This window comes from Leptosomus discolor, unplaced genomic scaffold, assembly GCF_034619465.1.
Source record: "Leptosomus discolor isolate bLepDis1 unplaced genomic scaffold, bLepDis1.hap2 HAP2_SCAFFOLD_28, whole genome shotgun sequence".
In the NCBI taxonomy this organism is placed as follows: Eukaryota; Metazoa; Chordata; class Aves; order Leptosomiformes; family Leptosomidae; genus Leptosomus; species Leptosomus discolor.
In genome coordinates, this window is record NW_028237857.1 from 1,627,211 (window position 1) to 1,640,896 (window position 13,686).

Genomic DNA, 13,686 nt, shown 5'->3' on the forward strand with positions numbered 1-13,686 from the left:
GGGACGTGCGTTGGGTTCTACGTCGGGACGTGCGTTGGGCTCTACGTCTGTAGTTAGCTAACTTTCTGCTCTACGTCGGGACGTGCGTTGGGCTCTACGTCGGGATTTAGCTTACTTTCAGCTCTACGTCGGGACGTGCGTTGGGCTCTACGTCGGGACGTGCGTTGGGCTGTACGTCTGTAGTTAGCTAACTTTCAGCTCTACGTCGGGACGTGCGTTGGGCTCTACGTCGGGACGTGCGTTGGGCTCTACGTCGGGATTTAGCTTACTTTCAACTACGTCGGGACGTGCGTTGGGCTCTACGTTGGGACGTGCGTTGGGCTCTACGTCTGTAGTTAGCTAACTTTCAACTCTACGTTGGGACGTGCGTTGGGCTCTACGTCTGTAGTTAGCTAACTTTCAGCTCTACGTCGGGACGTGCGTTGGGCTCTACATCTGTAGTTAGCTAACTTTCAGCTCTGCGTCGGGACGTGCGTTGGGCGCTACGTCGGAACGTGCGTTGGGCTCTACGTCGGGACGTGCGTTGGGCTCTACGTCGGGACTTGCGTTGGCCTCTACGTCGGGACGTGCGTTGGCCTCTTCGTCGGGACGTGCGTTGGCCTCTACGTCGGAATTTAGCTTACTTTCAGCTCTACGTCGGGACGTGCGTTGGGCTCTACGTCGGGACGTGCGTTGGGCGCTACGTCGGGACGTGCGTTGGGCGCTACTTCGGGACGTGCGTTGGGCGCTACGTCGGGATTTATCTTACTTTCAGCTCTACGTCGGGACGTGCGTTGCGCTCTATGTCGGGACGTGCGTTGGGCTCTACGTCGGGACGTGCGTTGGGCTCTACGTCGGGATTTAGCTTACTTTCAGCTCTACGTCGGGACGTGCGTTGGCCTCTACGTCGAGACGTGCGTTGGCCTCTACGTCGGGATTTAGCTTACTTTCAGCTCTACGTCGGGACGTGCGTTGGCCTCTACATCGGGACGTGCGTTGGCCTCTACGTCGGGATTTAGCTTACTTTCAGCTCTACGTCGGGACGTGCGTTGGGCTCTACGTCGGGACGTGCGTTGGGCTCTACGTCGGGATTTAGCTTACTTTCAGCTCTACGTCGGAACGTGCGTTGGGCTGTACGTCGGGACGTGCGTTGGGCTCTACGTCAGGATGTGCTTTGGGCTCTACGTCTGTAGTTAGCTAACTTTCAGCTCTACGTCGGGACGTGCATTGGGCTCTATGTCGGGACGTGCGTTGGGCTCTACGTGGGGACGTGCGTTGGGCTCTACGTCGGGATTTAGCTTACTTTCAGCTCTACGTCGGGACGTGCGTTGGGCTCTACGTCGGGACGTGCGTTGGGCTCTACGTTGGGACATGCGTTGGGCTCTGCGTCTGTAGTTAGCTAACTTTCTGCTCTACGTCGGGATGTGCGTTGGGCTCTACGTCTGTAGTTAGCTAACTTTCAGCTCTACGTCGGGACGTGCGTTGGGCGCTACGTCGGGACGTGCGTTGGGCTCTACGTCGGGAAGTGCGTTGGGCTCTACGTCGGGATTTAGCTTACTTTCAGCTCTACGTCGGGACGTGCGTTGGCCTCTACGTCGGGACGTGCGTTGGCCTCTACGTCGGGACGTGCGTTGTCCTCTACGTCGGGATTTAGCTTACTTTCAGCTCTACGTCGGGACGTGCATTGGGCGCTACGTCGGGACGTGCGTTGGGCGCTACGTCGGGACGTGCGTTGGGCGGTACTTCGGGATGTGCGTTGGGCGCTACGTCGGGATTTAGCTTACTTTCAGCTCTACGTCGGGACGTGCGTTGGGCTCTAGGTCGGGACGTGCGTTCGGCTCTACGTCGGGACGTGCGTTGGGCTCTACGTCGGGATTTAGCTTACTTTCAGCTCTACGTCGGGACGTGCGTTGGCCTCTACGTCGGGACGTGCGTTGGCCTCTACGTCGGGATTTAGCTTACTTTCAGCTCTACGTCGGGACGTGCGTTGGCCTCTACGTCGGCACGTGCGTTGGCCTCTACGTCGGGATTTAGCTTACTTTCACCTCTACGTCGGGACGTGCGTTGGGCTCTACGTCGGGATTTAGCTTACTTTCAGCTCTACGTCGGGACGTGCGTTGGGCTCTACGTCGGGACGTGCGTTGGGCTCTACGTCGGGACGTGCGTTGGGCTCTACGTCTGTAGTTAGCTAACTTTCAGCTCTACGTCTGGACGTGCGTTGGGCTCTACGTCGGGACGTGCGTTGGGCTCTACATCGGGACGTGCGTTGGGCTCTACGTCTGTAGTTAGCTAACTTTCAGCTCTACGTCGGGACGTGCGTTGGGCTCTACGTCGGGACGTGCGTTGGGCTCTACGTCGGGACGTGCGTTGGGCTCTACGTCGGGATTTAGCTTCCTTTCAGCTCTACGTCGGGACGTGCGTTGGCCTCTACGTCGGCATTTAGCTTACTTTCAGCTCTATGTCGGGACGTGCTTTGGGCTCTACGTCGGGACGTGCGTTGGGCTCTACGTCGGGACGTGCGTTGGGTTCTACGTCGGGACGTGCGTTGGGCTCTACGTCTGTAGTTAGCTAACTTTCTGCTCTACGTCGGGACGTGCGTTGGGCTCTACGTCGGGATTTAGCTTACTTTCAGCTCTACGTCGGGACGTGCGTTGGGCTCTACGTCGGGACGTGCGTTGGGCTGTACGTCTGTAGTTAGCTAACTTTCAGCTCTACGTCGGGACGTGCGTTGGGCTCTACGTCGGGACGTGCGTTGGGCTCTACGTCGGGATTTAGCTTACTTTCAACTACGTCGGGACGTGCGTTGGGCTCTACGTTGGGACGTGCGTTGGGCTCTACGTCTGTAGTTAGCTAACTTTCAACTCTACGTTGGGACGTGCGTTGGGCTCTACGTCTGTAGTTAGCTAACTTTCAGCTCTACGTCGGGACGTGCGTTGGGCTCTACATCTGTAGTTAGCTAACTTTCAGCTCTGCGTCGGGACGTGCGTTGGGCGCTACGTCGGAACGTGCGTTGGGCTCTACGTCGGGACGTGCGTTGGGCTCTACGTCGGGACTTGCGTTGGGCTCTACGTCGGGATTTAGCTTACTTTCAGCTCTACGTCGGGACGTGCGTTGGCCTCTACGTCGGGACGTGCGTTGGCCTCTTCGTCGGGACGTGCGTTGGCCTCTACGTCGGGATTTAGCTTACTTTCAGCTCTACGTCGGGACGTGCGTTGGGCTCTACGTCGGGACGTGCGTTGGGCGCTACGTCGGGACGTGCGTTGGGCGCTACTTCGGGACGTGCGTTGGGCGCTACGTCGGGATTTATCTTACTTTCAGCTCTACGTCGGGACGTGCGTTGGGCTCTATGTCGGGACGTGCGTTGGGCTCTACGTCGGGACGTGCGTTGGGCTCTACGTCGGGATTTAGCTTACTTTCAGCTCTACGTCGGGACGTGCGTTGGCCTCTACGTCGAGACGTGCGTTGGCCTCTACGTCGGGATTTAGCTTACTTTCAGCTCTACGTCGGGACGTGCGTTGGCCTCTACATCGGGACGTGCGTTGGCCTCTACGTCGGGATTTAGCTTACTTTCAGCTCTACGTCGGGACGTGCGTTGGGCTCTACGTCGGGACGTGCGTTGGGCTCTACGTCGGGACGTGCGTTGGGCTCTACGTCTGTAGTTAGCTAACTTTCAGCTCTACGTCGGGACGTGCGTTGGGCTCTACGTCGGGACGTGCGTTGGGCTCTACGTCGGGACGTGCGTTGGGCTCTACGTCGGGACGTGCGTTGGGCTCTACGTCTGTAGTTAGCTAACTTTCAGCTCTACGTCGGGACGTGCGTTGGGCTCTACGTCAGGACGTGAGTTGGGCTCTACGTCGGGACGTGCGTTGGGCTCTACGTCGGGATTTAGCTTCCTTTCAGCTCTACGTCGGGACGTGCGTTGGCCTCTACGTCGGGATTTAGCTTACTTTCAGCTCTACGTCGGGACTTGCGTTGGGCTCTACGTCGGGACGTGCGTTGGGCTCTACGTCGGGACGTGCGTTGGGTTCTACGTCGGGACGTGCGTTGGGCTCTACGTCTGTAGTTAGCTAACTTTCTGCTCTACGTCGGGACGTGCGTTGGGCTCTACGTCTGTAGTTAGCTAACTTTCAGCTCTACGTCGGGACGTGCGTTGGGCGCTATGTCGGGACGTGTCTTGGGCTCTACGTCGGGACGTGCGTTGGGCTCTACGTCGGGATTTAGCTTACTTTCAGCTCTACGTCGGGACGTGCGTTGGGCTCTACGTCGGGACGTGCGTTGGGCTCTACGTCGGGACGTGCGTTGGGCTCTACGTCTGTAGTTAGCTAACTTTCTGCTCTACGTCGGGACGTGCGTTGGGCTCTACGTCTGTAGTTAGGTAACTTTCAGCTCTACGTCGGGACGTGCGTTGGGCGCTACGTCGGGACGTGCGTTGGGCTCTACGTCGGGACGTGCGTTGGGCTCTACGTCGGGACGTGCGTTGGGCGCTACGTCGGGACGTGCGTTGGGCTCTACGTCGGGACGTGCGTTGGGCTCTACGTCGGGATTTAGCTTACTTTCAGCTCTACGTCGAGACGTGCGTTGGCCTCTTCGTCGGGACGTGCGTTGGCCTCTACATCGGGACGTGCGTTGGGCTCTACGTCGGGACGTGCGTTGGTCTCTACGTCGGGATTTAGCTTACTTTCAGCTCTACGTCGGGACGTGCTTTGGGCTCTACGTCGGGACGTGCGTTGGGCTCTACATCGGGACACGCGTTGGGCTCTACGTCGGGACGTGCGTTGGGCTCTACGTCTGTAGTTAGCTAACTTTCAGCTCTACGTCGGAACGTGCGTTGGGCTCTACATCTGTAGTTAGCTAACTTACAGCTCTACGTCGGGACGTGCGTTGGGCGCTACGTCGGAACGTGCGTTGTGTTCTACGTCGGGACGTGCGTTGGGCTCTACGTCGCGACGTGCGTTGGGCTCTACGTCGGGATTTAGCTTACTTTCAGCTCTACGTCGGGACGTGCGTTGGCCTCTACGTCGAGACGTGCGTTGGCCTCTACGTCGGGATTTAGCTTACTTTCAGCTCTACGTCGGGACGTGCGTTGGCCTCTACATCGGGACGTGCGTTGGCCTCTACGTCGGGATTTAGCTTACTTTCAGCTCTACGTCGGGACGTGCGTTGGGCTCTACGTCGGGACGTGCGTTGGGCTCTACGTCGGGACGTGCGTTGGGCTCTACGTCTGTAGTTAGCTAACTTTCAGCTCTACGTCGGGACGTGCGTTGGGCTCTACGTCGGGACGTGCGTTGGGCTCTACGTCGGGACGTGCGTTGGGCTCTACGTCTGTAGTTAGCTAACTTTCAGCTCTACGTCGGGACGTGCGTTGGGCTCTACGTCAGGACGTGAGTTGGGCTCTACGTCGGGACGTGCGTTGGGCTCTACGTCGGGATTTAGCTTCCTTTCAGCTCTACGTCGGGACGTGCGTTGGCCTCTACGTCGGGATTTAGCTTACTTTCAGCTCTACGTCGGGACGTGCGTTGGGCTCTACGTCGGGACGTGCGTTGGGCTCTACGTCGGGACGTGCGTTGGGTTCTACGTCGGGACGTGCGTTGGGCTCTACGTCTGTAGTTAGCTAACTTTCTGCTCTACGTCGGGACGTGCGTTGGGCTCTACGTCTTTAGTTAGCTAACTTTCAGCTCTACGTCGGGACGTGCGTTGGGCGCTATGTCGGGACGTGTCTTGGGCTCTACGTCGGGACGTGCGTTGGGCTCTACGTCGGGATTTAGCTTACTTTCAGCTCTACGTCGGGACGTGCGTTGGGCTCTACGTCGGGACGTGCGTTGGGCTCTACGTCTGTAGTTAGCTAACTTTCTGCTCTACGTCGGGACGTGCGTTGGGCTCTACGTCTGTAGTTAGGTAACTTTCAGCTCTACGTCGGGACGTGCGTTGGGCGCTACGTCGGGACGTGCGTTGGGCTCTACGTCGGGACGTGCGTTGGGCTCTACGTCGGGACGTGCGTTGGGCGCTACGTCGGGACGTGCGTTGGGCTCTACGTCGGGACGTGCGTTGGGCTCTACGTCGGGATTTAGCTTACTTTCAGCTCTACGTCGAGACGTGCGTTGGCCTCTTCGTCGGGACGTGCGTTGGCCTCTACATCGGGACGTGCGTTGGGCTCTACGTCGGGACGTGCGTTGGTCTCTACGTCGGGATTTAGCTTACTTTCAGCTCTACGTCGGGACGTGCTTTGGGCTCTACGTCGGGACGTGCGTTGGGCTCTACATCGGGACACGCGTTGGGCTCTACGTCGGGACGTGCGTTGGGCTCTACGTCTGTAGTTAGCTAACTTTCAGCTCTACGTCGGAACGTGCGTTGGGCTCTACATCTGTAGTTAGCTAACTTACAGCTCTACGTCGGGACGTGCGTTGGGCGCTACGTCGGAACGTGCGTTGGGTTCTACGTCGGGACGTGCGTTGGGCTCTACGTCGGGACGTGCGTTGGGCTCTACGTCGGGATTTAGCTTACTTTCAGCTCTACGTCGGGACGTGCGTTGGCCTCTACGTCGGGACGTGCGTTGGCCTCTACGTCGGGATTTAGCTTACTTTCAGCTCTACGTCGGGACGTGCGTTGGGCTCTACGTCGGGACGTGCGTTGGGCGCTACGTCGGGACGTGCGTTGGGCGCTACTTCGGGACGTGCGTTGGGCGCTACGTCGGGATTTATCTTACTTTCAGCTCTACGTCGGGACGTGCGTTGGGCTCTATGTCGGACGTGCGTTGGGCACTACGTCGGGATGTGTGTTGGGCTCTACTTCGGGACGTGTGTTGGGCTCTACATCAGGATTTGGATTACTTTCAGCTCTTCGTCGGGACGTGTGTTGGGGTCTACGTCGGGACATGTGTTGGGCTGTACATCAGGATTTAGCTTACTTATAGCTCTACGTGGGGACGTGTGTTGGGCTCGACGTCAGGATTTAGCTTACTTTTAGCTCTACGTCGGGACATGTGTTGGGCTCTACGTCGGGACATGTGTTGGGCTGTACATCAGGATTTAGATTACTTTCAGCTCTACGTCGGGATGTGTGTTGGGCTCTACGTCGGGACGTGTGTTGGGCTCTACATCAGGGTTTACCTTACTTTCAGCTCTACGTCGGGACGTGTGCTGGGCTCTACATCGAGACGTATGTTGGGCTCTACATCAGGGTTTACCTTACTTTCAGCTCTACGTCGGGACGTGTGTTGGGCTCTACGTCGGGACGTGTGCTGGGCTCTACGGCGGGACGTGTGCTCGGCTCTACATCGCGACGTGTGTTGGAGTCTGGCCCGGGACGTGTGTTGGGCTCTACGTCGGGACGTGTGTTGGGATCTACATCAGGATTTAGCTTGTTTTCAGCTCTACGTCGGGACGTGTGTTGGGCTCTACGTCGGGACGTGTGTTGGGCTCTAGATCAGGATTTATTTTACTTTCAGCTCTACGAGGGGACGTGTGTTGGGCTCGACATCAGGATTTAGCGTACTTTCAGCTCTACGTGGGGATGTGTGTTGGGCTCTACGTCGGGACTTGTGTTGGGCTCTACGTCGGGACGCTTGTTGGGCTCCACGTCGGGACGCGTGTTGGGCTGCATGTCGGGACGTGTGTTGGGCTCTACGTCGGGATTTAGTTACTTTCAGCTCTACGTCGGGACGTGTGTTGGGCTCTACGTCGCGACGTGTGTTGGGCTGTACGTCGCGACGTGTGTTGGGCTCTACGTCTCGACGTGTGTTTGGCTCTGCGTCGCGACGTGTGTTAGGCTCTGCGTCGGGACGTGTGTTGGGCTCTACATCGGGACGTCTGTTGGGCTCTACGTCGGGACCTGTGTTGGGCACTAGATCAGGATTTATCTTACTTTCAGCTCTACGACGGGACGTGTGTTGGGCTCGACATCAGGAATTAGCGTACTTTCAGCTCTATGTGGGGACCTGTGTTGGGCTCTACGTCGGGACGTGTGTTGGGCTCCACATCGGGACGCGTGTTGGGCTGCATGTCGGGACGTGTGTTGGGCTCCACGTCGGGACGCGTGTTGGGCTGCATGTCGGGACGTGTGTTGGGCTCTGCGTCGGGACGTGTGTTGGGCTCTACGTCGGGATTTAGTTACTTTGAGCTCTACGTCGGGACGTGTGTTGGGCTCTACGTCGGGACTTGTGTTGGGCTCTATGTCGCGACGTGTGTTGGACTCTGCGTCGGGACGTGTGTTGGGCTCTGCGTCGGGACGTGCGTTGGGCTCTACGTCTGTAGTTAGCTAACTTTCAGCTCTACGTCGGAACGTGCGTTGGGCTCTACATCTGTAGTTAGCTAACTTACAGCTCTACGTCGGGACGTGCGTTGGGCGCTACGTCGGAACGTGCGTTGGGTTCTACGTCGGGACGTGCGTTGGGCTCTACGTCGCGACGTGCGTTGGGCTCTACGTCGGGATTTAGCTTACTTTCAGCTCTACGTCGGGACGTGCGTTGGCCTCTACGTCGAGACGTGCGTTGGCCTCTACGTCGGGATTTAGCTTACTTTCAGCTCTACGTCGGGACGTGCGTTGGCCTCTACATCGGGACGTGCGTTGGCCTCTACGTCGGGATTTAGCTTACTTTCAGCTCTACGTCGGGACGTGCGTTGGGCTCTACGTCGGGACGTGCGTTGGGCTCTACGTCGGGACGTGCGTTGGGCTCTACGTCTGTAGTTAGCTAACTTTCAGCTCTACGTCGGGACGTGCGTTGGGCTCTACGTCGGGACGTGCGTTGGGCTCTACGTCGGGACGTGCGTTGGGCTCTACGTCTGTAGTTAGCTAACTTTCAGCTCTACGTCGGGACGTGCGTTGGGCTCTACGTCAGGACGTGAGTTGGGCTCTACGTCGGGACGTGCGTTGGGCTCTACGTCGGGATTTAGCTTCCTTTCAGCTCTACGTCGGGACGTGCGTTGGCCTCTACGTCGGGATTTAGCTTACTTTCAGCTCTACGTCGGGACGTGCGTTGGGCTCTACGTCGGGACGTGCGTTGGGCTCTACGTCGGGACGTGCGTTGGGTTCTACGTCGGGACGTGCGTTGGGCTCTACGTCTGTAGTTAGCTAACTTTCTGCTCTACGTCGGGACGTGCGTTGGGCTCTACGTCTTTAGTTAGCTAACTTTCAGCTCTACGTCGGGACGTGCGTTGGGCGCTATGTCGGGACGTGTCTTGGGCTCTACGTCGGGACGTGCGTTGGGCTCTACGTCGGGATTTAGCTTACTTTCAGCTCTACGTCGGGACGTGCGTTGGGCTCTACGTCGGGACGTGCGTTGGGCTCTACGTCTGTAGTTAGCTAACTTTCTGCTCTACGTCGGGACGTGCGTTGGGCTCTACGTCTGTAGTTAGGTAACTTTCAGCTCTACGTCGGGACGTGCGTTGGGCGCTACGTCGGGACGTGCGTTGGGCTCTACGTCGGGACGTGCGTTGGGCTCTACGTCGGGACGTGCGTTGGGCGCTACGTCGGGACGTGCGTTGGGCTCTACGTCGGGACGTGCGTTGGGCTCTACGTCGGGATTTAGCTTACTTTCAGCTCTACGTCGAGACGTGCGTTGGCCTCTTCGTCGGGACGTGCGTTGGCCTCTACATCGGGACGTGCGTTGGGCTCTACGTCGGGACGTGCGTTGGTCTCTACGTCGGGATTTAGCTTACTTTCAGCTCTACGTCGGGACGTGCTTTGGGCTCTACGTCGGGACGTGCGTTGGGCTCTACATCGGGACACGCGTTGGGCTCTACGTCGGGACGTGCGTTGGGCTCTACGTCTGTAGTTAGCTAACTTTCAGCTCTACGTCGGAACGTGCGTTGGGCTCTACATCTGTAGTTAGCTAACTTACAGCTCTACGTCGGGACGTGCGTTGGGCGCTACGTCGGAACGTGCGTTGGGTTCTACGTCGGGACGTGCGTTGGGCTCTACGTCGGGACGTGCGTTGGGCTCTACGTCGGGATTTAGCTTACTTTCAGCTCTACGTCGGGACGTGCGTTGGCCTCTACGTCGGGACGTGCGTTGGCCTCTACGTCGGGATTTAGCTTACTTTCAGCTCTACGTCGGGACGTGCGTTGGGCTCTACGTCGGGACGTGCGTTGGGCGCTACGTCGGGACGTGCGTTGGGCGCTACTTCGGGACGTGCGTTGGGCGCTACGTCGGGATTTATCTTACTTTCAGCTCTACGTCGGGACGTGCGTTGGGCTCTATGTCGGACGTGCGTTGGGCACTACGTCGGGATGTGTGTTGGGCTCTACTTCGGGACGTGTGTTGGGCTCTACATCAGGATTTGGATTACTTTCAGCTCTTCGTCGGGACGTGTGTTGGGGTCTACGTCGGGACATGTGTTGGGCTGTACATCAGGATTTAGCTTACTTATAGCTCTACGTGGGGACGTGTGTTGGGCTCGACGTCAGGATTTAGCTTACTTTTAGCTCTACGTCGGGACATGTGTTGGGCTCTACGTCGGGACATGTGTTGGGCTGTACATCAGGATTTAGATTACTTTCAGCTCTACGTCGGGATGTGTGTTGGGCTCTACGTCGGGACGTGTGTTGGGCTCTACATCAGGGTTTACCTTACTTTCAGCTCTACGTCGGGACGTGTGCTGGGCTCTACATCGAGACGTATGTTGGGCTCTACATCAGGGTTTACCTTACTTTCAGCTCTACGTCGGGACGTGTGTTGGGCTCTACGTCGGGACGTGTGCTGGGCTCTACGGCGGGACGTGTGCTCGGCTCTACATCGCGACGTGTGTTGGAGTCTGGCCCGGGACGTGTGTTGGGCTCTACGTCGGGACGTGTGTTGGGATCTACATCAGGATTTAGCTTGTTTTCAGCTCTACGTCGGGACGTGTGTTGGGCTCTACGTCGGGACGTGTGTTGGGCTCTAGATCAGGATTTATTTTACTTTCAGCTCTACGAGGGGACGTGTGTTGGGCTCGACATCAGGATTTAGCGTACTTTCAGCTCTACGTGGGGATGTGTGTTGGGCTCTACGTCGGGACTTGTGTTGGGCTCTACGTCGGGACGCTTGTTGGGCTCCACGTCGGGACGCGTGTTGGGCTGCATGTCGGGACGTGTGTTGGGCTCTACGTCGGGATTTAGTTACTTTCAGCTCTACGTCGGGACGTGTGTTGGGCTCTACGTCGCGACGTGTGTTGGGCTGTACGTCGCGACGTGTGTTGGGCTCTACGTCTCGACGTGTGTTTGGCTCTGCGTCGCGACGTGTGTTAGGCTCTGCGTCGGGACGTGTGTTGGGCTCTACATCGGGACGTCTGTTGGGCTCTACGTCGGGACCTGTGTTGGGCACTAGATCAGGATTTATCTTACTTTCAGCTCTACGACGGGACGTGTGTTGGGCTCGACATCAGGAATTAGCGTACTTTCAGCTCTATGTGGGGACCTGTGTTGGGCTCTACGTCGGGACGTGTGTTGGGCTCCACATCGGGACGCGTGTTGGGCTGCATGTCGGGACGTGTGTTGGGCTCCACGTCGGGACGCGTGTTGGGCTGCATGTCGGGACGTGTGTTGGGCTCTGCGTCGGGACGTGTGTTGGGCTCTACGTCGGGATTTAGTTACTTTGAGCTCTACGTCGGGACGTGTGTTGGGCTCTACGTCGGGACTTGTGTTGGGCTCTATGTCGCGACGTGTGTTGGACTCTGCGTCGGGACGTGTGTTGGGCTCTGCGTCGGGACGTGTGTTGGGCTCTACGTCGGGACGTGTGTTGGGCTCTACATCAGGATTTAGCTTACTTTCAGCTCTACGTCGGGACGTGTGTTGGGCTCTACGTCGGGACGTTTGTTGGGCTCTACATCAGGATTTAGCTTACTTTCAGCTCTACGTCGGGACGTGTGTTGGGCTCTACGACGGGACGTGTGTTGGGCTCTACATCAGGATTTAGCTTACATTCAGCTCTATGTCGGGACGTGTGTTGGGCTCTACGTCGGGACGTGTGTTGGGCTCAACGTCGGGATGTGTGATGGGCTCAACGTCGGGACGTGGGTTGGGCTCTACGTCGGGACGTCTGTCAGGCTCTACGTCGGTACGTCTGTTGGGCTCTACGTCGTGACGTGTGTTGGGCTCTGTGTTGGGACGTGTGTTGGTCTCTACATCAGGTTTTAGCTTACTTTCAGCTCTACGTCGGGACGTGTGTTGGGCTCTTCGTCGGGAGGTGTGTTGGGCTCTACGTCTGGACGTGTGTTGGGCTCTACATCAGGACTTAGCTTAATTTTAGCTCTACGTAGGGACGTGTGTTGGGCTCTACGTCGGGACGAGTGTTGGGCTCTACGTCGGGACGAGTGTTGGGCTCTACATCTGTAGTTAGATAACTTTCAGCTCTACATCGGGACGTGCGTTGGGCTCTACGTCGGGACGTGCGCTGGGCTCTACGTCGGGACGTGCGCTGGGCTCTACTTCGGGACGTGCGTTGGGCTCTACGTCGGGACGTGCGTTGGGCTCTACATTAGGGTTTAGCTTACTTTCACCTCTACCTCGGGACGTGTGTTGGGCTCTACGTCGGGACGTGTGTTGTGCTCTACTTCGGGACGTGTGTTGCTCTCTACGTTGGGACTTGTGTTGGTCTCTACGTCGGGACGTGTGTTGGGCTGTACGTCGGGACTTGTGTTGGGCTCTACGTCGGGACGTGTGTTGGGCTCTACATCGGGACGTGTGTTGGGCTCTACATCAGGATTTAGCTTACTTTCAGCTCTACGTGGGGACGTGTGTTGGGCTCTACGTCGGGACGTGTGTTGGGCTCTACGTTGGGACGTGTGTTGGGCTCTACATCAGGACTTAGCTTACTTTCAGCTCTACGTCGGGACGTGTGTTGGGCTCTAGGTCGGGACGTGTGTTGGGCTCTACGTCGGGACGAGTGTTGGGCTCTACGTCGGGACGTGTGTTGGGCTCTACGTCGGGACGTGTGTTGGGCTCTACGTCGGGACGTGTGTTGGGCTCTACGTCGGGACGTGTGTTGGGCTCTACATCAGGATTTAGCTTACTTTCAGCTCTACGTCGCGACGTGTGTTGGGCTCTACGTCGGGACGTGTGTTGGGCTCTACGTCGGGACGTGTGTTGGGCTCTACATCGCGACGTGTGTTGGAGTCTGGCCCGGGACGTGTGTTGGGCTCTACGTCGGGACGTGTGTTGGGCTCTACGTCGGGACGTGTGTTGGGCTCTACATCGCGACGTGTGTTGGAGTCTGGCCCGGGACGTGTGTTGGGCTCTACGTCGGGACGTGCGTTGGGCTCTACGTCGGGATTTAGCTTACTTTCAGCTCTACGTCGGGACGTGTGATGGGCTCTACGTCGCGACTTGTGTTGGGCTGTACGTCACGACGTGTGTTGGGCTCTACGTCGGGACGTGTGTTGGGCTCTACGTCGGGACGTGTGTTGGGGTCTACGTCGGGACCTGTGTTGGGCACTAGATCAGGATTTATCTTACTTTCAGCTCTACGTGGGGACCTGTGTTGGGCTCTACGTCGGGACGTGTGTTGGGCTCCACATCGGGACGCGTGTTGGGCTGCATGTCGGGACGTGTGTTGGGCTGCATGTCGGGACGTGTGTTGGGCTCTGCGTCGGGACGTGTGTTGGGCTCTACGTCGGGATTTAGTTACTTTCAGCTCTACGTCGGGATGTGTGTTGGGCTCTACGTCGGGACTTGTGTTGGGCTCTATGTCGCGACGTGTGTTGGACTCTGCGTCGGGACGTGTGTTGGGCTCTGAGTC